At 45.6% G+C, this 26,096-nt stretch overlaps 1 long non-coding RNA gene across 1 annotated transcript in view; it reads right to left on the bottom strand.

The window, feature by feature from the left end:
* Nucleotides 1-947: 947 nt before the first annotated feature.
* The window catches only part of LOC124589793, a 153,132-nt gene continuing 127,983 nt past the window's right edge, over nt 948-26,096 (bottom strand). Inside the window, exon 3 of the long non-coding RNA XR_006976269.1 lies at nt 948-1,135. This is a non-coding gene — a long non-coding RNA (uncharacterized LOC124589793). The remainder of the gene's footprint in view (nt 1,136-26,096) is intronic.

Raw genomic sequence — 26,096 nt, forward strand, 5'->3', positions numbered from 1 at the left:
TATGACCCGTCTCTGCCTATAGCTTACCCCTACTTTTTTTCAGAATCTCGAACAGCTTGCACCATTTAATACTGTCGAACGCTTTTTCCAGGTCTACAAATCCTATGAAAGTGTCTTGATTTTTCTTTAGCCTTGCTTCCATTATTAGCCGTAACGTCAGAATTGCCTCTCTCGTCCCTTTATTTTTCCTAAATCCAAACTGATCGTCACCTAGCGCATTCTCAATTTTCTTTTCCATTCTTCTGTATATTAGTCTTGTAAGCAGCTTCGATGCATGAGCTGTTAAGCTGGTTGTGCGATAATTCTCGCACTTGTCAGCTCTTGCCGTCTTCGGAATTGTGTGGATGATACTTTTCCGAAAGTCAGATGGTATATAGCCAGACTCATATATTCTACACACTGGTCTTTATATTGAAGATATTATTGGTTGTGAGTGCTTTTGTTCTTTTCACTTGTCCGGCAGCGAGTTCTTTGCTCGTTTAGCGGCTGCTTTACTGTGAGTTATACGTCAGGGAACTTGTGATGAGGCTCTCATTTATGTGTCAATTTCTAAATAGATGGGCTGCCAGACGATACAGACTTTTGTAATTAGACGTGATTGACTTAAGAAGTGCGACTAAAAGTAAGTTTTTTCCGGATTTGTTTGACTTCAGTGCAGTTGTCCAGCCTTAATAACAAGAAATTGACTACTGTACTGAAGTTAAATAAATTTGAAAGAAAAATAGAAATACTGACCTTCATTGGCGTGTAACTCCCCTGATGTCCCTTTAACTAGTTCTTTACTAGGCTACGACACACCTGCCGTAAGAAACGCAGTGTGACGCTTGGGACACGTATAGAGAGCGTGGGAAAGTAGGAGTGGTGAGCTGGGATTTTACGACTGGGGATTTTCAAGGCTGATACAAATTTTTATTGTAAAATTTACTTATTCCATTTCAGTTCTTTTTTTTTCTAAAGCGCCTCAACAGTCGGCTAGATGCAGCACACATCCAGACGCTCCATGTCCCTTCCTTGACCTAGGCGCTGGATATGAGGACCTAACCGACAGTACCGATGCGGTATGGGCGGCAACAGTGTCACGTGCTCCATCACCTGCTGAAGGACCAACAAGCAGGGAAAGTGGAACTATCTTGATCTGTAACAGAGAGCTGAATAAGTCACTATGTCATACTGCGAGACACAACACCACTGTTCAGTGACATACGTGAAAGAGCCAAAGAGCAAACATTCCTTAAGCATTGGCGCAAAATGTAATCGGTAAACCTGAACATGTTCTGACTTCATATCTACTATTGAATATTGCACCATGCATTGCTATTAGAGCAACATGAAAATGCATTAATAAAAATCGGGTGACAATAAATTCTGAACATTAAAAAGAGCCAACTCTTAGAATGGACACAAACGAGCATTCGCCGTAAAAGAGTAACATATCTAATTTCTCTATGTTTGTATGTGCTGTCTGTTCTTCCAGACATGTCCTGAAGAACTGAGACCATTTTGATCCAGAATCCACTATGAATCAAGGCACAAAAGTATTAGAGACATTGGATGCGAGTGGGTATTGATTTAAATCAATGGGAAAATTGAAAGTTTGTGCCTCAACGGGATTCGAACCCAGGTTCCTGCTTACTAGGCAGATGCGCTGACCACAGCACCATCCGGACACAGTAGTCATTGCAACTGCACGGACTACCCTAGCACGCCTCCCGTCCGACTCAAAGTCTCAACTTACACCACACGCCACAAATGTAGTGCTCCTTGCCGATTATCCTAATTACTAGCGGCGTTTCGCCAATTCCCATAAGTTTCGAGCCTGGCGTGCATCTGCAATGACGAGATCACCAGCCGTCTTCTCCTTAATTATATGTATGCAGTGTCTGTTCTTTCGGCCACGTCCGAAAGAACTTTATGCCTGAAAAATAACAGAAATGAATGACCATGTCCGAAAGAAGAGACACAACATACATACACTCCTGGAAATTGAAATAAGAACACCGTGAATTCATTGTCCCAGGAAGGGGAAACTTTATTGACACATTCCTGGGGTCAGATACATCACATGATCACACTGACAGAACCACAGGCACATAGACACAGGCAACAGAGCATGCACAATGTCGGCACTAGTACAGTGTATATCCACCTTTCGCAGCAATGCAGGCTGCTATTCTCCCATGGAGACGATCGTAGAGATGCTGGATGTAGTCCTGTGGAACGGCATGCCATGCCATTTCCACCTGGCGCCTCAGTTGGACCAGCGTTCGTGCTGGACGTGCAGACCGAGTGAGACGACGCTTCATCCAGTCCCAAACATGCTCAATGGGGGACAGATCCGGAGATCTTGCTGGCCAGGGTAGTTGACTTACACCTTCTAGAGCACGTTGGGTGGCACGGGATACATGCGGACGTGCATTGTCCTGTTGGAACAGCAAGTTCCCTTGCCGGTCTAGGAATGGTAGAACGATGGGTTCGATGACGGTTTGGATGTACCGTGCACTATTCAGTGTCCCCTCGACGATCACCAGTGGTGTACGGCCAGTGTAGGAGATCGCTCCCCACACCATGATGCCGGGTGTTGGCCCTGTGTGCCTCGGTCGTATGCAGTCCTGATTGTGGCGCTCACCTGCACGCATACGACCATCATTGGCACCAAGGCAGAAGCGACTCTCATCGCTGAAGACGACACGTCTCCATTCGTCCCTCCATTCACGCCTGTCGCGACACCACTGGAGGCGGGCTGCACTATGTTGGGACGTGAGCGGAAGACGGCCTAACGGTGTGCGGGACCGTAGCCCAGCTTCATGGAGACGGTTGCGAATGGTCCTCGCCGATACCCCAGGAGCAACAGTGTCCCTAATTTGCTGGGAAGTGGCGGTGCGGTCCCCTACGGCACTGCGTAGGATCCTACGGTCTTGGCGTGCATCCGTGCGTCGCTGCGGTCCGGTCCCAGGTCGACGGGCACGTGCACCTTCCGCCGACCACTGGCGACAACATCGATGTACTGTGGAGACCTCATGCCCCACGTGTTGAGCAATTCGGCGGTACGTCCACCCGGCCTCCCGCATGCCCACTATACGCCCTCGCTCAAAGTCCGTCAACTGCACATACGGTTCACGTCCACGCTGTCGCGGCATGCTACCAGTGTTAAAGACTGCGATGGAGCTCCGTATGCCACGGCAAACTGGCTGACACTGACGGCGGCGGTGCACAAATGCTGCGCAGCTAGCGCCATTCGACGGCCAACACCGCGGTTCCTGGTGTGTCCGCTGTGCCGTGCGTGTGATCATTGCTTGTACAGCCCTCTCGCAGTGTCCGGAGCAAGTATGGTGGGTCTGACACACCGGTGTCAATGTGTTCTTTTTTCCATTTCCAGGAGTGTATAATTACGTAGAAGACGGCTGGTGATCTCTTCAGTACAGATGCAACCCAGGCTCGAACTCTTAGAGGAATCGGCTAAATGCCGCCAGTAATGAGGGTAATGGGCAAGGGGCACTACATCAGTAGTGTGTGGTATAAGTTGAGAATTCTGGTTTGACAGAGGCGTGCTACAAGTTTCGAGGTCAATGGGTTGTTTGGACGGAGAGTCAGTCGCAATCTCATTAGTCTTCAGCTGTCTGTACATCTAGATTTCGGCAATAACTATCCATTTTCAGTGCTAAAATATACTGAAGTGCCAAGGAAACTGGTATAGGCATGCGTATTCAAATACAGAGATAAGTAAACAGGCAGAATACGGCGTTGCGATCGGCGACGCCTAGAAAAGACAACAAGGGTCGGACGCACTTATTATATCGGTCACTGCTGCTGCAATGGCACGTTGTCAAGATTTAAGTGAGTTTGAACGTGGAGTTCTAATTGGCGCACGAGCGATGGGACACAGCATCTCCGAGGTAGGGATGAAGTGCGACCATTTCACGAGTGTACCTAAAAGGTATCAGATAGATTATATAATGGTAAGACAGAGATTTGGGAACCAGGTTTTAAATTGTAAGACATTTCCAGGGGCAGATGTGGACTCTGACCACAATCAATTGGTTATGAACTGTAGATTAAAACTGAAGAAACTGCAAAAAGGTGGGAATTTAAGGAGATGGGACCTGGATAAACTGAAAGAACCAGAGATTGTACAGAGTTTCAGGGAGAGCATAAGGGAACAATTGACAGGAATCTGGGAAAGAAATACAGTAGAAGAAGAATGGGTAGCTTTGAGGGATGAAATAATGAAGGCAGCAGAGGATCAAATAGGTATAAAGACGAGGGCTAGTAGAAACCCTTGGGTAACAGAAGAAATGTTGAATTTAACTGATGAAAGGAGAAAATATAAAACCGCAGTAAATGAAGCAGGCAAAAATGAATACAAACGTCTCAAAAATGATATCGACAGGAAGAGCAAAATTGCTAAGCAGGGGTGGCTAGAGGACAAATGTAACGATGCAGAGGCTTATCTCACTTGGGGTAAGATAGATACTGCCTACAGGAAAATTAAAGAGACCTTTGGAAAAAGGAGAACCACTTGTATTAATATCAAGAGCTCAGATGGAAACCCAGTTCTAAGCAAAGAAGGGAAAGCAGAAAGGTGGAAGGAGTATATAGAGGGCCTATACAAGAGCGATGTACTTTAGGACAATATTATAGAAATGGAAGAGGATGTAGATGAAGATGAAATGGGAGATATGATATTGCGTGAAGAGTTTGACAGAGCACTGAAAGACCTGAGTCGAAACAAGGCCCCCGGAGTAGACAACATTCCATTAGAACTACTGACAACCTTGGGAGAGCCAGTCCTGACAAAATTCTACCATCTGGTGAGCAAGATGTATGAGACAGGCGAAATACCCTCAGACTTCAAGAAGAATATAATAATCCCATTCCCAAAGAAAGCAGGTTTGACAGATGTCAAAATTACCGAACTATCAGTTTAATAAGTCACGGATGCAAAATACTAACGCGAATTCTTTACAGACGAATGGAAAACTGATAGAAGCTGACCTCGGGGAAGATCACTTTGGATTCCGTAGAAATGTTGCAACACGTGAGGCACTACTAACCCTACGACTTATCTTAGAAGAAAGATTAGGAAAAGGCAAACCTACGTTTCTAGCATTTGTAGACTTAGAGAAAGCTTTTGACAATGTTGATTGGAATACTCTCTTTCAAATTCTGAAGGTGGCAGGGGTAAAATACAGGGAGCGAAAGGCTATTTACAATTTGTACAGAAAGCAGATGGCAGTTATAAGAGTCGAGGGGTATGAAAGGGAAGCAGTGGTTGGGAAGGGAGTGAGACAGGGTTGTAGCCTATCCCCAGTGTTATTCAATCTGTATATTGAGCAAGCAATAAAGGAAACAAAAAAAAAGTTCGGAGTAGGTATTAAAATCCACGGAGAAGAAATAAAAACTTTGAGGTTCGCCGATGACATTGTAATTCTGTCAGAGACAGCAAAGGACTTGGAAGAGCAGTTGAACGGAATGGACAGTGTCTTGAAAGTAGGGTATAAGCTGAACATCAACAAAAGCAAAACGAGGATAATGGAATGTAGTCGAATTAAGTCGGGTGATGCTGAGGGAATTAAATTAGGAAATGAGACACTTAAAGTAGTAAAGGAGTTTTACTATTTGGGGAGCAAAATAACTGATGATGGTTGAAGTAGAGAAGATATAAAATGTAGACTGCCAATGGCAAGGAAAGCGTTTCTGAAGAAGAAAAATTTGTTAACATCGAGTATAGATTTAAGTCTCGGGAAGTCGTGTCTGAAAGTATTTGTATGGAGTGTAGCCATGTATGGAAGTGAAACGTGGACGATAAATAGCTTAGACAAGAAGAGAATGGAAGCTTTCGAAATGTGGTGCTACAGAAGAATGCTGAAGATTAGATGGGTTGATCACATAACTAATGAGGAGGTATTGAATAGAATTGGGGAGAAGAGGAGCTTGTGGCACAACTTGAGTAGAAGAAGGGATCGGTTGGTAGGACATGTTCTGAGACATCGAGGGATCACCAATTTAGTATTGGAGGGCAGCGTGGAGGATAAAAATCGTAGAGGGAGACCAAGAGATGAATACACTAAGCAGATTCAGAAAGATGTAGGCTGCAGTAGGTACTGGGATATGAAGAAGCTTGCACAGGAAAGAGTAGCATGGAGAGCTGCATCAAACCAGTCTCAGGACTGAAGACCACAACAACAACAAACAACCGAGAATATCAGGAATCCGGTAAAACATCGATTCTCCGACATCGCTGCGGCCGGAAAAAGATCCTGCAAAAACGGGACCAACGACGACTGACGCGAATCGTTCAACGTGACAGAACTGCAACCAATCCTCAAATTGCAGCGTATTTCAATGTCGGGCCATCAACAAGTGTCAGCGTGCGAACCATTCAACGAAACATCATCGATATGGGCTTTCGGAGCCGAAGGCCCATTCGTGTACCCTTGATGACTGCATGACAGAAAGCTTTACTCTTGGTACATCCATATTTAAACTGGATGAAGGTGAGACACAGCTGGTATAATTTTTATTAAAATGAAGTTCCTCCAGCTGTACTTCAGATTTTTTATTTACTTTTTTATTTACTTCGCTACTACTTTGGGCGTTGCGTCAACGCCATCTTGAGACCCGTACACTTTGATGAAATCAGTTGTGTGTGTGGCTCAGTCTAGAAGTCCGTGGTGATATCAACACGTGCTCAACATGGATGGAGGGCAGTAATTAGTGTGTCTACACACTAGTTACTGCACGACTGAAAGCTTTACTCTTCGTAGATACATACACTCCTGGAAATGGAAAAAAGAACGCATTGACACCGGTGTGTCAGACCCACCATACTTGCTCCGGACACTGCGAGAGGGCTGTACAAGCAATGATCACACGCACGGCACAGCGGACACACCAGGAACCGCGGTGTTGGCCGTCGAATGGCGCTAGCTGCGCTGCCGTCAGTGTCAGCCAGTTTGCCGTGGCATACGGAGCACCATCGCAGTCTTTAACACTGGTAGCATGCAGCAACAGTGTGGTCGTGAACCGTATGTGCAGTTGACGGACTTTGAGCGAGGGCGTATAGTGGGCATGAGGGAGGCCGGGTGGACGTACCGCCGAATTGCTCAACACGTGGGGCGTGAGGTCTCCACAGTACATCGATGTTGTCGCCAGTGGTCGGCGGAAGGTGCACGTGCCCGTCGACCTGGGACCGGACCGCAGCGACGCACGGATGCACGCCAAGACCGTAGGATCCTACGCAGTGCCGTAGGGGACCGCACCGCCACTTCCCAGCAAATTAGGGACACTGTTGCTCCTGGGGTATCGGCGAGGACCATTCGCAACCGTCTCCATGAAGCTGGGCAACGGTCCCGCACACCGTTAGGCCGTCTTCCGCTCACGCCCCAACATCGTGCAGCCCGCCTCCAGTGGTGTCGCGACAGGCGTGAATGGAGGGACGAATGGAGACGTGTCGTCTTCAGCGATGAGAGTCGCTTCTGCCTTGGTGCCAATGATGGTCGTATGCGTGTTTGGCGCCGTGCAGGTGAGCGCCACAATCAGGACTGCATACGACCGAGGCACACAGGGCCAACACCCGGCATCATGGTGTGGGGAGCGATCTCCTACACTGGCCGTACACCACTGGTGATCGTCGAGGGGACACTGAATAGTGCACGGTACATCCAAACCGTCATCGAACCCATCGTTCTACCATTTCTAGACCGGCAAGGGAACTTGCTGTTCCAACAGGACAATGCACGTCCGCATGTATCCCGTGCCACCCAACGTGCTCTAGAAGGTGTAAGTCAACTACCCTGGCCAGCAAGATCTCCGGATCTGTCCCCCATTGAGCATGTTTGGGACTGGATGAAGCGTCGTCTCACTCGGTCTGCACGTCCAGCACGAACGCTGGTCCAACTGAGGCGCCAGGTGGAAATGGCATGGCATGCCGTTCCACAGGACTACATCCAGCATCTCTACGATCGTCTCCATGGGAGAATAGCAGCCTGCATTGCTGCGAAAGGTGGATATACACTGTACTAGTGCCGACATTGTGCATGCTCTGTTGCCTGTGTCTATGTGCCTGTGGTTCTGTCAGTGTGATCATGTGATGTATCTGACCCCAGGAATGTGTCAATAAAGTTTCCCCTTCCTGGGACAATGAATTCACGGTGTTCTTATTTCAATTTCCAGGAGTGTATTTAAACTGGATGAAGGTGGGAAACTAGTAGCGAAGTAAATAAAAAATTTTAAGTACAGCAGGAGGAATTTCATTTTAATAAAAATAAAAAAAGAAAGTTTTACGCCTGACCTGGGCCTGTCAACATCGACAATGGACTGTTGATGACTGGAAACACGTTTCTTGGTAGGACCAGTCTCGTTTCAAATAGTATGAATGGACGTTTGTAAGGATGGAGACAAACAACTTCATGAATCCTTGCACCCTGCGTGTCAGCAGGGGTCTCTTAAAGTTAGTGGAGGCTCTGTAACGGTGTGGGGCGTGTGTAGTAGGAGTGATACGGGATGCCTGGTACGTCTAAATACGACTCTGACAGGTGATCACCATCCTGTCTGATCACCTGCTCCATTCATGTCCATTGTGCATTCCGATAGCTTGGTCTATTCCTGCACGACAATGCGACACCCCAAAAGTCCATAATCGCTACAGAGTGGCTCCAGGAACAATCTTCTGAGTTTATACATTTCCGCTGGTCACCAAACTCCTCAGAAATGAGCATTATTGAGCATATCTGGGATGATTTGCAAAGTGTTGTTCAGAAGATATCTCCACCCTGTCGTACTCTTACGGATTTATGAACAACCTTGCAGGATTCATGGTGTCAGTTCCCTCCAGTACTACTTCAGACATTAGCCGAGTCCATACCACCGCACTTTTTTTGTGCTTGTGGGGACCATACACGATATTAGGCAGGTGTACCAGTTTATTTGGCTCTTCAGTGTGAAACGTTCTTTTGGGCTCCTGGCGACGGAGGCGAGGTGTTTTGGTGTGTGAGTTTCTCAGGCTCGGGGCCTCGCGGATGTGCTGGACCATCGGGAAGGCGTCCACGTAACGGCAGGGCGTTCAGTGAATATCAAAGGCGGCGGTCGTGCAGCGTGCATCAAGGCGGCGCGGCGGCCATCTGTAGGCGTCGTGTGCACGGGAGGGGCCGCCGGAATACCACGGGCTCGCCGCCAGTCGGCTGCCGATAGCCTGGCTGCCGCTGCCCAAGGTCAGCCCGGGCGCGCCTCGCCGACACCTGTGAGTACCCGTCGCCCACAACCCGTAAACAGCCACTGGATACCGGATTTCGTCATAACACTTGCATGATCGCGAACATCTGCAGTCGTAAACTGCAGATGGAACATTAAGCCGGTATTACACGACGCACCGCTCCTATACAAGTCTGGAACCGCCAACTGCCAACCTTTCCGTTAAGCCGTCAGCGCACGGGGTGTGTTAGTTAACCCTGACGTGGCGCTTGTGAGTTCTGTGACGTCACTTCCTTTTGTTTCTTGTTGAGGAGCAATTTCGTTATGTGGAACACAAAGTAAGTGTTGCGATCTTTCGGCAATGTGCCACGCAAAGTAGAATCAATAGGAAGCAAGAACGTCACAAGCAGAAAGCAAGATGCAATACTGCGTTTATCGTGTTCAGTAGAAGCCTATATTCGATGGGTTTTATGTTGTACTTTACTTCCCACGAATATGTACTGTTTCTAATCACCAGCACATGGAATGTCTCGAGAACGGAATCGCTATTGGTACGATTTGATGTCATAAAGAGACGAGCTATTTTCGCGTTCTAATTCGCGTGCTATAAGAGCAAGCCGTTTTAAAGTAACGATCCATTCAGGACTCTTGAAAACGTGTCGTTCTTGTTAGCATTTGTTATAATTAAATGTCAGTCATATTTCGACGATTAAAGTCTTCAGAAGTTTGTAATATAAAACAGGAGGCCAGCAGAATCTGAGTTTCAGCATAGCGAAGTTGCTTGAGGTGCTGCGCTCCGGATTCGAGGGTGGACTGAGTGACGGTTTGTGTACCGCTGTATCTAAGTTGTTTTACGCCTTCGCGTTTCTAAGCCAACGGCCTTGTCGCAGTGCTAACACCGGTTCTCCTCAGATCACCGAAGTTAAGCGCTGTCGGGCTGGGCTAGTACTTGGATGGATGACCATGCAATCTGCCGAGTGCTGTTACCAAGCGCGGTGTTCTCAGGCCTTGTGAGGTGAACTACGGCGCTAGATGTCCGCATGCATTGACACCTGTGTGCGGAGGATGACACGGCGGCCGGTCGGTTGCGTTGGGCCTTCGTCGCCTGTTCGGCGGAGTGTCTAAAGAGTTGTGGAAGATTTCTATCAAATGAAATAATTTCTGTCAGGAGTGAGTTTGTTCGATTTGATGAAGTTTTATAAGTCCTTTCTGAGTGGACATGTACCTTTCATTTTTTTCTTATTAGATGTTCAGGGATACTGAAGTTTTTATTTATGTGTACCACATACAGAACAACATGACACCATAAGGTCAAGTAGGGAAATGTTTATTGTAATAAAGGTAATGTAGAAATTTTACATGCGTCGATTTCCGTGAACAAACTGTATGATTTACGAGTCAAATAAAGCCGACAAATGTCGCTGGAGAGGAGAAAATCACGCTCACCAACTTGTGGTGTGTGCAGTATTTCATCTGCGTACACATGAATGTTAGCTGCCTCGTCCGGTGTGCCAAATGCTTTATCCCTATTGCACGATACACCTAACATGTAAAACTGCACCAACAAACCAAAGATGCCCGCCCCTGGTAATTGTGTGGTCAACGCAACGGATTGTCATGCCTAACGGCCTGGGTTCGATTCCCGATCGGGTCGGAGATTTTTCTCCACTCAGAGACTCGGTGTTGTGCTGTCCTAATAATCCTCATTTCATCCCCATCGACACGCAACTCGCGGAAGTGGCGTCAACTCGAACAACTTGCGAACGGTCTACGCGACGGGAGGCCCTAGCCATACGGCACTTCCATTTACCCCAAAGATACATATGAGGAACTGCAGACTTGTTGGCATTATTGAGGGTAAATGTTAATATCTTTGTAAAACTGGCGTTTACGCCTTTTCAAACTTCTGAGAGGTCTAGGTTCGTATTCATTAAGCAGTTATTGTTATATTGGACACCTAGAATCGTAATTACATTTTGATTACACAGATTTCTGGACTAAACTTTAACCTCTAAAGTGTCCGTTTTATGTCATGCTGGTAAAAGAAAGTATGTTATGTATCACAGCATTTTAGACACGGAGGACGCAGGTATCTATACAGCATTTGCCGTGACCGTGTGCGCCTGAGTCGTTATAATAAGTTCAGGACGACGACGTAATGGCAGCGGTAGGAACTGGGTTCGACACTTGCACGGAAGATGAGGTGAAGGCAGAGACACACAAGTGTACTCCCTGTTAATGAAGTAGTTCAGGCCCGAATATACACAAGAATTCAGGAACTTCGGCAGAATGGAAGTGCCTTGTTTTGAAAAAGTGCTGTCCATCGTACATGGCGGTAATAGCAAAAGTCTTTTACAGCCCCCGTTGGTCATAGCCGGCACAACTGTTCGGCCTCTTGTGGCTATTCTCTCACCACTATCCTTCGTGGAATGCTGAAATAATACGAAAGATGCGGTCAAATCAAACACGTGCTGTACTTTTACCAGTTAAGGAGATACGTACACATATCTAAAAACATGTAAACACAGAATTAAACATTTCAAAAAATGGTTCAAATGGCTCTGAGCACTATGGGACTCAACTGCTGAGGTCATTAGTCCCCTAGAACTTAGAACTAGTTGAACCTAACTAACCTAAGGACATCACAAACATCCATGCCCGAGGCAGGATTCGAACCTGCGACCGTGGCGGTCTTGCGGTTCCAGACGGCAGCGCCTTTAACAGCACGGCCACTTCGGCCGGCAATTAAACATTTGTAGGCGTACTCACACGCTACAGCATATCTCAGGGATTGTATAAACACATTTATTTGCTGCATGCCTAAATAAGCAAACTTATACTTTCTCTGTTTCAGTCTATTTCTACAGTAAGAAGCTATCAGTAGATACACAGCTTTTCTTAACGGCAATACAGACAAGAGCATTTTCATTTGCTTTATCACTGTACCTATAAAAAAATAACTCACTAAAAAGTATGTGAAATATCTCGCGCAAGATTTCTCAAGAGCTCACGTAAGTGAAACCAGTAACAAACAGAGAGCTCACTCAAAATGCTACGTTCTGTGCATGCTCGCATACACCACTTCTACTGAATATGCACGGATCCATCGCAGAATGGAATGGTTTTGTTTCCTCTCCGGCAGATAAACCTTCTGCAAAAATTGCAGCTTCACCCCTTCTTCCGCTAGATGGCGGGCTTTCTTCACCTGACTTGTATACATCAGGTGCGTCTTGTAATACCGGCTTTATTCAAGCCTGTATACCGCAGCCCAATACAGTTTGTACTTAACAAAGGTCGCCAGCCAAGTATTACTCGTCTCCCTTAAATGAGCACAATAGTGTATTTCGATTGCTTCAGATGGTCCAGCATAGGTACCAGGCGGCTCATATCACCCTCCGCCACTGATGTTCTGTAATAATATAATTAAGGTACAGCTACAATCCTTCCAAGACCCAGGCGATCATTGTAGGCAAAACCACCCTTTCCTTCCATCCCCTCGACTTCTGTATCACCATTTATGGCCATCCTATCATAGTCACCCCCACCCTCAAGTACCTTGGCGTCACCCTTGACCCCCCATCTCCGGACAATCCAAGCCAAGGCACGCTCCCGACTGTCTCCTCAAGCTCCTTTCCGGCCGCACATGGGATCTGGACGCCTCCACCATTCTCCACACCTATAAATCCCTCATCCGCCCTATCCTCTGCTACGCCCACCCTGCCTGGATCTTCGCCCCTCCTACCTTTTACAAATCCCTTCAAATCCTAGAACGCCATGCTCTCCACCTTGCCTACCGTATCCGTCTCCCCTCCCCCACGCGGATCCTGTATGACCTTATTCCGTTACCGCACCTCCTCCTTTTCCTTGAACGGATATGGATCCCCTACACCTCCTGTAAACTTGACCCCCCTCACCCCATTGTCTCTCCCATCCTCTCCCACTCCCGTCTGCTGCCGTGCCTGTATTCCCACATCCCACCTGCTCTCCACCTCTCCACTCTCCATACCCTCGCCCAAGGTGGCTTCCACCAACTCCCACTCCCTGAAGATGCCCTCATCCGTTCCATCTACCCCTCCTACCAACTTTGATCCTCTCAATCCACCCCCTGTGTCCTTTCCCAAGGGCACCCTCTCTCCCTTCCTCCCTTCCTCCCCCCTCCTCTCCCCCAGGCTTCCCCTACCACCCCTACCTTCTTCCCTTCCCCTCCCATCTCCTCTGTCACTGGCATCTACACCCTCTCCTCTCACTCCACCTTTTCCCCTTTTGCAGGTCCCCGGACTTGTACACGTGCAGTGGAGATCATCGCCATCAGTTTATTGTGTGTGCCACCGTGTCAGTGCTTTAGTGGTTCACCGCCCACACTCCATCGTTCATGTGTGACATTTCAGTCATCTGTGTTCCTGTACCAGTGCTGAACGTTTTTTAATTTCCCACGCCTGTGAACGGCTCCGTGTTTTTTTACTCATGTCCCTACTGTTTTTTGTCCACCATTATGTTTTGTTTTTCTATGTCTTCCTGTTCCTATTTGTATTATCTGTGGCCGAAGAGCGGTGTAATATTGCCGTTGCCGGCCTACCTTTGTATAAGGTGTTAAAATAACAAAGGAAAAAAAAGTACAGCTGCTTATGGAGGCCCACTGTGGGCTGCAATTATCTTATGACAGCGAAACTTGGTAGATATGCTAATGTGTCAATGCGGAACTGATGTGCACCGTAAAAATAATTAATGCGAATTTTGCCTACCAGGTGCAAATCTGGCACTGTAAAGCATTTTGCCGATAGCTCCGGTGTTCATGTTCAACAAATTGTGTGAGCAGGGGTTAATAATAAAATAAAAAGTACGCCTTTTTCACTTGTCTGACCTTTTCTGACCACGTCCAGTTTCTAATCCACTACGTATGGAATCATTTCTATACGTTCTCCTGTATTCACAGCGCCAGATTTTCCCCTAATGGTCAAATTTAGAACTTTTTTTTCAGCGTGAATCGGTTCCGCATTAACATGTGCCAAGTTTTGCTGCCATACGATTATCATCACCCACACTGGGCTTCCGTTGGTAGCTACACTTTCGTTATAACCACCTGCTATGAGCTCCTAGCGGCGTCTGTCGGCTAGGGCTTCTAGCTTCGCTATTTTGAGCACCAGAGTAGGTTTTTCCATTTTCGGGGACTGTTCTCCACAGCAGACATAATGCGCCTGTCTTCCTTTAATCAAGCAAAGTGTATCGTGGCCTGGTGCAATCCTGCTGTTTTCATAAGCCAGTGACTTCCACAGAATGGCTGGCGATTCCTGTGGAATCCTACCACGCCTTGTAAAACTTTAAACAAAATTTGAACAAGTTTCACTTAGAATTTTGTACCAAATTTTCAAATATGGCACCCTGGACTACACATTCTAAATTTTAAAATTTTAATAATGTGTTGATAGAACCTTCGCAAGCGCAAAGGGCTTGTTTTCTGCATGTCATTTCTAAATAGTGTAGACTGAATATTTATTTCGGAAATGTGCACGCTTGTGCACTAGCGCATGCTGAAATGTCATGCCTCCGAATTTTATTATGTGAAAATTCTTATAGCTTTTTGAATGAAACGGACGTTATTGACATTCTACATCGTTAATCTTCCCGTGTAAAAATTAGTTTCTCAACATAGTCACCCTGGCAACTGTAAGTAGGCTGTTTATGCCAGAAAGACCCTGTAAGTAGGTTGTTTATGTTTTCTTATTGGCAACGTTACGTAGCGCTCTGTATGAAAATCACTGGCTGTACTGTGTGCAGTCTGTGGCTAGTTTGCATTGTTGTCTGCCATTGTAGTGTTGGGCAGGTGGATGCGAACAGCGCGTAGCGTTGCGCAGTTGGAGGTCAGCCGCCAGCAGTGGTGGATGTGGGGAGAGAGATGGCGGAGTTTTGAAATTTGTAAGACTGGATATCATGAACTGCTATATATATTATGACTATTAAGGTAAATACATTGTTTGTTCTCTATTAAAATCTTTCATTTGCTAACTATACCTATCAGTAGTTAGTGCCTTCCGTAGTTTGAATATTTTATTTAGCTGGCAGTAGTGGCGCTCGCTGTATTGCAATAGTTCGAGTAACGAAGATTTTTGGGAGGTAAGTGATTTGCGAAAGGTATAGGTAATGTTAGTCAGGGCCATTCTTTTGTAGGGATTATTGAAAGTCAGATTGCGTTGCGCTAAAAAAATATTGTGTGTCAGTTTAAGCACAGTCATGTATAATTGTTCAAAGGGGACGTTTCACAACAAACGTATTTCTCCCAACAAGAAACCAGTTTCCAGAATGAAATTTTCACTATGCAACGGAGCGTGCGCTGACATGAAACTTCCTGGCAGATTAAAACTGTGTGAGGGACCAAGACTCGAACTCGGGAACTTTGCCTTTCGCGGGCAAGTGCTCTACCATCTGAGTTACCCAAGCACGAGTCACGCCACGTCCTCACAGCACTTACCGCGAAAGGCAAAGTTCTCAAGTTCGAGTGTCAGTCCGACACACAGTTTTAATCTTCCAGGATGTTTCAAGAAACCAGTTTGTTCATACCGTCCGTGTAGGAAGTTTATTGTGACCAGACTAAACGACTTTCGTCTAGCCATAATTGTGGGTTTTTTGTCTGCTGTGGGAGAAGCCTCAGCAGGCTAGAGCACATGAAATATTAGTTCACTTTATTACATAAATGAATAAAAGGTTCAAATGGCTCTGAGCACTATAGGACTTAACATCTGAGGTCATCAGTTCCCTAGACTTAGAACTTCTTAAACCTAACTAACCTAAGGTCATCACCCATATCCATGCTCGAGGCAGGATTCGAACCTGCGACCGTAGCAGCAGCGCGGTTCCGGACTGAAGCGCCTTGGACCGCTCGGCCACAGCGGCCGGCTGAATAAAAGGTCTACTTAACTTTGACACTCTCCGAAGCCAAATGAGTACTGGATAATTTACAGCTATCATCGCCTATAAAAGCTTCACTTGATGCACTAATTAATCAAACGTTCTCTTGACGTACAATGTTCGACTTTTGCAACAGTACAAGTTCATGTGTAACTTTAACAAGTCTTTGGTCCTGCACTACGATGCCGACTTCTTCAGAAGTCACGAACCGGGGCTGTGCTCCTGCTTGCACGCTTTGCGCTATATTGACGACAGTGTGAGGATTCTGCTACGCTGAGAGGGGGGGGGGGGGCGTGATCTTCTGGAGCGCCTACTGTTGTTTGTTGTCGACTGCAGCAAGACCGCGCTAACGTCTGTGGTATCGATATGTATTGCCGACTTTGGTGTGCTCTACGATTTCTGGAAGACACCACACAGCTTTAGTTTGTTGATGGAGCTGCAAACTCATTTTTTCCTGCACCGCTTCATCTCTGACCCGATTTGTGGAAGAACAAGTCATGGGTTCTGCATCAAGACAACTCACTGGCTCATTCCGCATTGCATGTTAAGAGATTTATAGAAAAGTACAGCAGCCCCAACTTATTCGGCTGGTCTAGCACCATGAGACTTTTATCTATTCCCTAACGTCAAATCTTCATTAAAAGGAACAAGATTTCAGTCTTCTGAAGCAGTGAAACGAAGAGCGTCATGGTCATCAAGGAGCTCACAGAGGAGGACTTCCAACATCGTGCCCGTCAGCGGAAAATTCGCATGGAGCTTTGTAGGGATAGAGAATGGGACTATATTGAGGGGGACAATAACTAAAGATGTATTGTTTTTGGAATAAAATGTTTTAGAGCAATAGACCCGTTATTTCATAGCCACGCCTCATATGTGGAACTATGAATCAAACGGCATAGTTGTATATTTCAACATAATTAGCAGGTAAGATCTCAAAAAGTCCTACCCAAGAATTATATGGACTGGTCGAAACAGTGCAGAAGTTTGTGAGGGTGTTGCAGTGTGGATTTTGATGAGAAATAATAGTTAAAAAAAGTTCGGTATGTTGCGCCCTTACGAGTTATTTAGCACTGAAGTTATGCAACCACGTCGTTGTGTGCTCAAATTCAGCCTGCCACAGGTAATGTCACCAAAGGTGATTTTCGTTTGCCTTCCAACTAAACAAATGTAACTTTTGCTCACTTGGTTTAAAATTATCGCTTCCGAAAAAGGCACATTTAACTGGCAATTCAAGGACCCGTAGATGTCTGTGCATTACCGCATTTTATCGCGTGCATCTGCGTGATTTGCGCACAACGATCTGATTAGCTAACTTCAGTGCTAAATTGCTCTGAAACGGCGCAATGTGTCTAATGTTTTCTTGACAATTATTTCTCAACACAGCTTACCCTGGAACACCAAACATGCTTTCCAGACTATTTCTGATCAGCTTAGAACAAAAGTAGTGGATCAGGACGTTTCCTTGTGGCTGTAATTACTGAAACTGAACTCGAACCTATTTGTCACTGAAGTACTTTGGCAAACCAATAGAAAAATGTAATCGAAAAGCAAAATCTGTAGGTATAACTGGAAAACAGGAGACGCCACAGTACAGCGTACTCTACGAAATATCACACTAGTCTATGATGAAACACGCTGCTCAGTCTCCCCCCAGAAACCTGAATTCCAGAACTCATTCTAATGCTCTTGTAAATGACTCATACTACTTACTATAAATGAATTGAAATAGTTCTGTATGAGAGAAGAGTTTGGAAATTTGCGTATTGATTTAGCGTTAATGGGACAAAGATTTTAGCAACAGGTTCCGACATATGCAAATATCTTCAGGCAGGAGCCAGTGTAAAGCCATACACCCACAAACATTGTTTGCCACTTCCTGTTTTAGATGTTATAAATCCAACTTTCAGGTACCTAGCCAATTCTGAACTGCTGAGAAAAATGTGTACGTAGGAAAACACAGAACGCAAATGAGAGGTACAATCATCTCATATGGATGCGTTGTTCAAATACAGTATTTGTGTCCACGGTTGCTGTGAAGATAGCTGCATGTGATGCCTGTCAGTGTTAAATAGTGAAAATGTAGGTGGGATTAAGTTCCTGCAGGTTCTAGAGTTCCATCTAGGTGCATTCACACTGAAGCTACTCATAAATATCGATGAAGTGCCACTGGACAGAGCTCAGTCAGCAGAAGAAACAATACATAATTTGGCCAAGCAAACGAAGCAGGGGAAGAATTACTCCAGAAAGACGAGTAAGAGACTAAATATTATGGATGCGGACAACATTACTCACTAGAGCAATAGCAATATTGTCAAAAATTGAAATAAAAACTTTAAATGCGAATTGTTGCAAACTGACATTTTTGAGATATAATGTACATTTTCTCCGGCACTGCAAAAGCTAACGTTCTGAAATTTGGCATAGTACTTAAGAATTACTTACTTAGCAATCCTGCGTAGCACTTTTCCGGTATCTTTCCTCTGAGAAAAGATCTCCTTCAAAATTTGAGAAAAGTAGAGCAGTGCAGTGTAACATAAATCTGAAAAATTAATTTCAAAGTAACTATCATCTTAAACAAAAATCTTTTCCACACGTTTTATTAGCCTCTTATTCAGATGTAAACTGTGAAATTCCAGTTTTATTGCTTGATTAGTTTACGAGAGAAGATACATTATAGAAACAACGGTAATTAAAAAATGAAATCCTTATAAAATCAATGTCGAGAGCATTTCCAAAGAAAAAATGCACAGAATATCAAACATTATGTTGTACGTAATAGTCTCAGGTTTTGCTGTTTAGCTGTAATATTTTTGGACAAGTGTACGTTTAAGTACAAGAATGCATTTTGTCCTAGATCTGTCCTTAATGTGAAGCCACCGCGAATTATGATGATCCGCTGGACAATGCAGCTGATGGCATGTGGTTCTTAATAGGGTGTGTGTCACCGTAGACCACAGTGCTTGCTCTGCATCGTGCTCCCATGCTGGCGTCCACAGCTCGTGGTATAGTGATGCCAGCACAGTCCGCAGCTCGTGGTCGTGCGGTAGCGTTCTCGCTTCCCGCGCCCGGGTTCGATTCCCGGCGGGGTCAGCGATTTTCTCTGCCTCGTGATGACTGGGTGTTGTGTGATGTCCTTAGATTTAAGTAGTTCTAAGTTCTATGGGACTGGTGAGCATAGATGTTAAGTCCCATAGTGCTCAGAGCCATTTGAACCATTTGATGCCAGCACGGTAGCTCAGCGTGTTCGACCAGAGAGCTGGTTGTCCTCTGTAATAAAAAAACTGAGTGGAAGGATCAACAAACGAACTGTAACGGATATCGTGTGACGTCCGCAACGACCAAACACAACGCTCAACTACGAACAAAACGAAGAAAAAAAAAGTGGCTAGCGTTGCTACCTCTGGATCAAGGGGTTCCGGGTTCGATTCCCGGCCAGGTTGGGAATTTTCGGTGCCCGGGGACTGGGAGTTGGTGTTGTCCACATCATTTCATCATTATTATCGTCATTCGTGACAGTGGCTAGATTGAACTTTGTAAAAATTGGGACTTTGTACAGGCGCTGATGACTGCGCAGTTGAGCGCCCCACAACCAAACATCATCATCATCCCATGCTGGCCACTAGGTCGGTTGGGAGTTCTTGTGGTAGGGCGTTCCATTACTGCGCAATCGCTGTTGACAAAAAATGGTTCAAATGGCTCTGAGTACTATGGGACTTAACATCTGTGCTCATCAGTCCCCTAGAACTTAGAACTAATTAAACTTAACTAACCTAAGGACATCACACACATCCATGCCCGAGGCAGGATTCGAACCTGCGACCGTAGCGGTCACGCGGTTCCAGACTGAAGCGCCTAGAATCGCACGGCCACACCGGCCGGCAAGCGCTGTTGACAACTGACCCGTTGGATGCTCGTTGGTGCATGTGGACGTGCCGCAATACATTTCCCAAACGCGCCTCAGAATTGTTCGGTGGAATTTAAGACGGGGGAATGCGAAGCCCAGTACATGCACCGAACATCCTCTCGTTGCAACAGCTCCTCTACCTCCGCTGTTCGATGACACAGTGTATTGTCATGCATAAAAAATGACGTCAGGGGTCGAATGCAGCCATGGAAAGACTCACATGGTGAAGGAGTACAGCATCATTATCTAGTTGACCGGTGAGTGTTCTTTATCATTACAAATAAGTACCTCACTCATACAGTTATAATTGGTGGAGACTTCAAACTACCCTCGATTTGTTGGTGAAAATACATGTACAAAGCAGGTGGTACACAGAAAACCTTCCGAAATTGTACTACATGCTTTATCTGAGAATTATTTTGAACAATTAGTTCATGAGCCCACACGAATTGTAAATGGTTGCGAAAACACACTTGGCCTCTTAGCCACAAATAATCCTAATCTAATAGAGAGCGTCATGACGGATACAGGGATTAGTGAACACAAGGCCATTGTAGCGAGGCTCAAAACCATATCAACCAAAACCACTAGAAATAAACGCAAAATATATCTATTTAAACCAGCAGATAAAAATTCGCTTGATGCCTTCCTAAGAGAGAGTCTCCATTCCTTCCAAGCTAATGTAAGTGTAGGCCATATATGGCTCAAATGCAGAGATACAGTATCGACAGCAATACATAGATTCATACCGCATAAGTCAATAAGAGACGATACTGATCCACCGTGGTACACGAAACACGTCAGAACCCTGTTGCGGAAGCAACGAATAAAGCACGCCAAATTCAGAAGAACGAAAAATCCCCAAGACTGGCTAGGTTTCACGGAAGCTCGAAATTTAGTGCGGACGTCAATGCGAGATGCTTTTAATAGTTTCCACAATGAAACATTGTCTCAAAATATGTTAGAAAACCCAAAGAGATTCTGGTCGTATGTAAAGTACACCAGTGGCAAAAAACAGTCAATACCGTCACTACGCGATAGCGATTGAAATGTTACCGATGACGGTGCCACTAAAGCGGAGTTACTAAATACAGTTTTCCGTAATTCCTTCACGAAAGAAGTCGAAGTAAATATTCCAGAATTCGAAAACAGAACAGCTGTTAGCATGAGTGGCATAAAAGTTGATATCTTAGGTGTTCTTTCAGAGTATGTAGACACACTAGTGCCTTTCTTAGAAATCATACAGGTTGTTACAAAAAGGTACGGCCAAACTTTCAGGAAAAATTCCTCACACACAAATAAAGAAAAGTTGTTATGTGGACATGTGTCCGGAAACGCTTAATTTCCATGTTAGAGCTCATTTTAGTTTCGTCAGTATGTACTGTACTTCCTCGATTCACCACCAGTTGGCCCAATTGAAGGAAGGTAATGTTGACTTCGGTGCTTGTGTTGACATGCGACTCATTGCTCAACAGTACTAGCATCAAGCACATCAGTACGTAGCATCAACAGGTTAGTGTTTATCACGAACGTGGTTTTGCAGTCAGTGCAATGTTTACAAATGCGCAGTTGGCAGATGCCCATTTGATGTATGGATTAGCACGGGGCAATAGACGTGGCGCGGTACGTTTGTATCGAGACAGGTTTCCAGAGCGAAGGTGTCCCGACAGAAAGACGTTCGAAGCAATTGATCGGCGTCTTAGGGAGCACGGAACATTCTAGCCCATGACTCGCGACTGGCGAAGACCTAGAACGACGAGGACACCTGCAATGGACGAGGCAATTCTTCGTGCAGTTGACGATAACCCTACTGTCAGCGTCAGAGAAGTTGCTGCTGTACAAGGTAACATTGTCCACGTCACTGTGTGGAGAGTGCTACGGGAGAACCAGTTGTTTCCGTACCATGTACAGCGTGTGCAGGCACTATCAAAAATGGCTCTGAGCACTATGCGACTTAACTTCTGAGGTCATCAGTCGCATAGAACTTAGAACTAATTAAACCTAACTAATCTAAGGACATCACACACATCCATGCCCGAGGCAGGATTCGAACCTGCGACAGTAGCGGTCACGCGGTTCCAGACTGAAGCGCCTTTAACCGCACGGCCACACCGGCCGGCGCGGGCACTATCAGCAGCTGATTGGCCTCCACGGGTACACTTCTGCGAATGGTTAATCCAACAAGGTGTCAATCCTCATTTCAGTGCAAATGTTCTCTTTATGGATGAGGCTTCATTTCAACGTGATCAAATTGTAAATTTTCACAATCAACATGTGTGGGTTGACGAGAATCCGCACGCAATTGTGCAATCTCGTCATCAACACAGATTTTCTGTGAACGTTTGGGCAGGCATTGTTGGTGATGTCTTGTTTGGGCCCCATGTTCTTCCACCTACGCTCAATGGAGCACGTTATCATGATTTCATACGGGATACTCTACCTGTGCTGCTAGAACATGTGGTTTTACAAGTACGACACAACATGTGGTTCATGCACGATGGAGCTCCTGCACATTTCACTCGAAGTGTGCGCTCGCTTCTCAACAACAGATTCGGTGACCGATGGATTGGTAGAGGCGGATCAATTCCGTGGCCTCCACGCTCTCCTGACCTCAACCCTCTTGACTTTCATTTATGGGGGCATTTGAAAGCTCTTGTCTACGCAACCCCGGTACCAAATGTAGAGACTCTTCGTGCTTGTATTGTGGACGGCTGTGATACAATACGCCATTCTCCAGGGCTGCATCAGCGCATCAGGGATTCCATGCGACGGAGGGTGGATGCATGTATCCTCGCCAGCGGAGGACATTTTGAACATTTCCTGTAGCTAAGTGTTTGAAGTCAAGCTGGTACGTTATGTTGTTGTGTGTCTCCATTCCATGATTAATGTGATTTGAAGAGAAGTAATGAAATGAGCTCTAACATGGAAATTAAGCGTTTCCGGACACATGTCCACATAACATATTTTCTTTCTTTGTGTGTGAGGAAAAATGGTTCAAATGGCTCTGAGCACTATGCGACTTAACTTCTGAGGTCATCAGTCGCCTAGAACGTAGAACTAATTAAACCTAACTAACCTAAGGACATCACACATATCCATGCCCGAGGCAGGATTCGAACCTACGACCGTAGCGGTCACGCGGTTCCAGACTGAAGCGCCTTTAACAGCACGGCCACACCGGCCGGCGTGTGAGGAATGTTTCCTGAAAGTTTGGCCGTACCTTTTTGTAATACCCTGTATACAGCCGCTCACTTGACGAAAGGTCTGTTCCTAAAGACTGGAAAGAAGCACAGGTCACACCAATATTCAAGAAAGGAAATAGGAGTAACTCATTGAATTAAAGACCCATATCACTGACCTCAATTTGCAGTATGATTCTGGACCATATACTGTACTCTAACATTATGAATCACCTTGAAGAAAATAACTTATTGATGCATAACCAACACGGATTCAGAAGATATCGTTCTTTATCCCGTGAAGTAATGAGTGCTGTCGGCAAGGGATCTCAGATCGATTCCATATTCCTAGATTTCTAGAAGCCTTTTGATACCGTTCCTCACAAGCAATTATTAATCAAATTGCATGCATATGGAGTATCGTCTTACTTGTGTGACTGGATTCGTGATTTCCTCTCAGAGAGGTCACAGCTCGTAGTGACAGACGGTAAATCATCGAGTAGAACAGAAGTGATATCTGGCGTTCTACAAGGTAGCGTCATAGGCTCTCTGCTGTTCGTGATTTAGATAAATCATCTAGGTGATAATCTGAGCAGCCCCCTTAGATTGTTTGCAAATTACGCTGTAATTTACCGTCTGGTAAAATCATCAGACGATCAGTTCCAATTACAAAATGATCTAAAGAGAATTTCTGTATGGTGCGAAAAGTGGCAGTTGGCACTAAACAAAGAAAATTGCGGGGTCATCCACATGGGTACTAAAGGAAATTCGATAAATTTTGGGTATACGATAAATCGCACAAATCTAAGGGCTGTCAATTCGACTAAATACCTGGAAATTACAATTCGAGCAACTCAAATTGGAAATACCACATAGATAATATTGTGGGGAATGCGAAACAAAGGCTGCACTTTGTTGGCAGAACACTTAGAAGATGCGACAAACCCACTAAAGAGTCCTCTGCTGAAATATTGCTGCGCGGTATGGGATCTTTACCAGGTAGGATTGACGGAGGACGTCGAAAAAGTGCAAAGAAGTGAAACTCGTTTCGTGTTATCGCGCAATAGGGGTGAGAGTGTCACTGATATGGTATGCGAGTTGGGGTGGCAGTTACTGAAACAAAGGCGGTTTTCTTTGCGGAGAGATCTACTTACTTAATTTCAATCACCAACTTTCTTCTTCCGAATGCGAAAATATTTTGTTGACACCCACCTACGTAGAGAGAAATGCTCATCATAATAAAGTAAGAGAAATCAGAGCTCGAACGGAAAAAATTAGGTGTTTCTTTTTCCCACGCGCCGTTCGAGAGTGGAATGGTAGAGAAGTAGTATGGTTCGATGAACCCACTGCCAGACACTTAAGTGTGAATTTCAGAGTAACCACGTAGATGTAGATCTGATGTAGCCCACACAACGTAACTGTCATGCATTTCCGCACTCTGCAGGGTCAATGAGGACACCCCTGGAGCGTTTTCGGTGGGAAGTGTTTGATCGCCCTCCATACAGACCGGACTTTGCTCCCTCTGAGTTTCATCTCTGCTGACCTGAACTACTGTCTGTGAAGTCGACGTTTTGGCACAGACAACGAAGTGCAGATCAGCGTAGAGAATCGGCGAAAAGTGCAGGCATCTGCCTTCTAGGATGAGGGTACTGGAAAGTTGGTACAACGCTACGACCGATGTCTCAGACGGAGCGGCGACTATGTAGAGACTTTGCTGGGAGGTGTGGCTAACTATTGCACGTAAAACACTTTTGTTTTTCACTGTGGTTTCGATTTCGTTCGGAATACGCCTCTTAATTAGGAGGATAGATTGACGTGTCCACGGCTATGTGCTTTTCCTTCAGTCTTCGTTTATTCTTGAGATTTCCTTGAGTTTAGAGCTAAATTAAACTGGTACACATGCAATATCGTATAGGGCCCCCGAGTGCACGCAGACGTGCTGTAACATGACGTGGCATGGACGCGACTAATGTCTGAAGTACTGCTGCAGAGAACTGACGCCATGAATCCCGTAAGCCCGTCTGTAAATCAATGAGAGTACGAGGTGGTGGAGATGTCTTCCGAACAGCACGTTGCAAGGGATCCCAGATATGCACAATAATGTTCGTATCTGGGGAGGTTGGTGGCCAGCGCAAGTGTTTAAACTCAAATGAGTGTTACTGGAGCCACTCTGCAGCGATTCTGGACGTGTGGGGTGTCGTATTGTCCTGCTGGAATTGCCCACGTCTGTTGGAATGCACAGTGGGCGTCAAGGAGTGCAGGTTACCACACATGATGATTACGTATATCAAAGTCGTATATAGATGCATCAAGTGTGCCATATCACTCCAACTGCACACGAACCCCATACCATTACAGAGCCTCCACCAGCTTGAATAGTCTCCTGCTGGACAGCATGGTCCATGGATTCATGAGATTGTCTCCATACCCGTACAAGTCCATTCGCTCGATACAATTTGAAACGAGACTCTTCCGACCTGGCAACATGTCTCCAGTCATCAACAGTTCAATGTCAGCGTTGACGGTGAGGTGTACAGCTTTGTGTCGTGCAAAGGGTAGATGAGTGGGTCTTCGGCTCCAGAAGCCCATATCGATAATGTTTCGTGGAATGGTTCACATCCTGACGCTTGTTGATGGCCCAAAATCGAAATTTCCAGAAATTTGCAGAAGAGTTGCACTTCTGTTGCGTTGAATGATTCTTATCAGTCGTCATTGGTCCCGTTCTTGCAGGATCTTTTTCCAGTCGCAGCGATGTCTGAGATTTGATGTTTTACCGGATTCCTGATCCTCACGGTACACTCGTAAAATGGTCGTACGGGAAAATCCGAACTTCATCGCTACCTCGGAGATGCCGTGTCCCATTGCTCGTGTGCCGACTATCACGCCAAGTTCAAAGTCACTTAAATCTTAACAACCTGCAA

Source organism: Schistocerca americana, chromosome 2 (genome assembly GCF_021461395.2).
Source record: "Schistocerca americana isolate TAMUIC-IGC-003095 chromosome 2, iqSchAmer2.1, whole genome shotgun sequence".
Taxonomy (NCBI): Eukaryota; Metazoa; Arthropoda; class Insecta; order Orthoptera; family Acrididae; genus Schistocerca; species Schistocerca americana.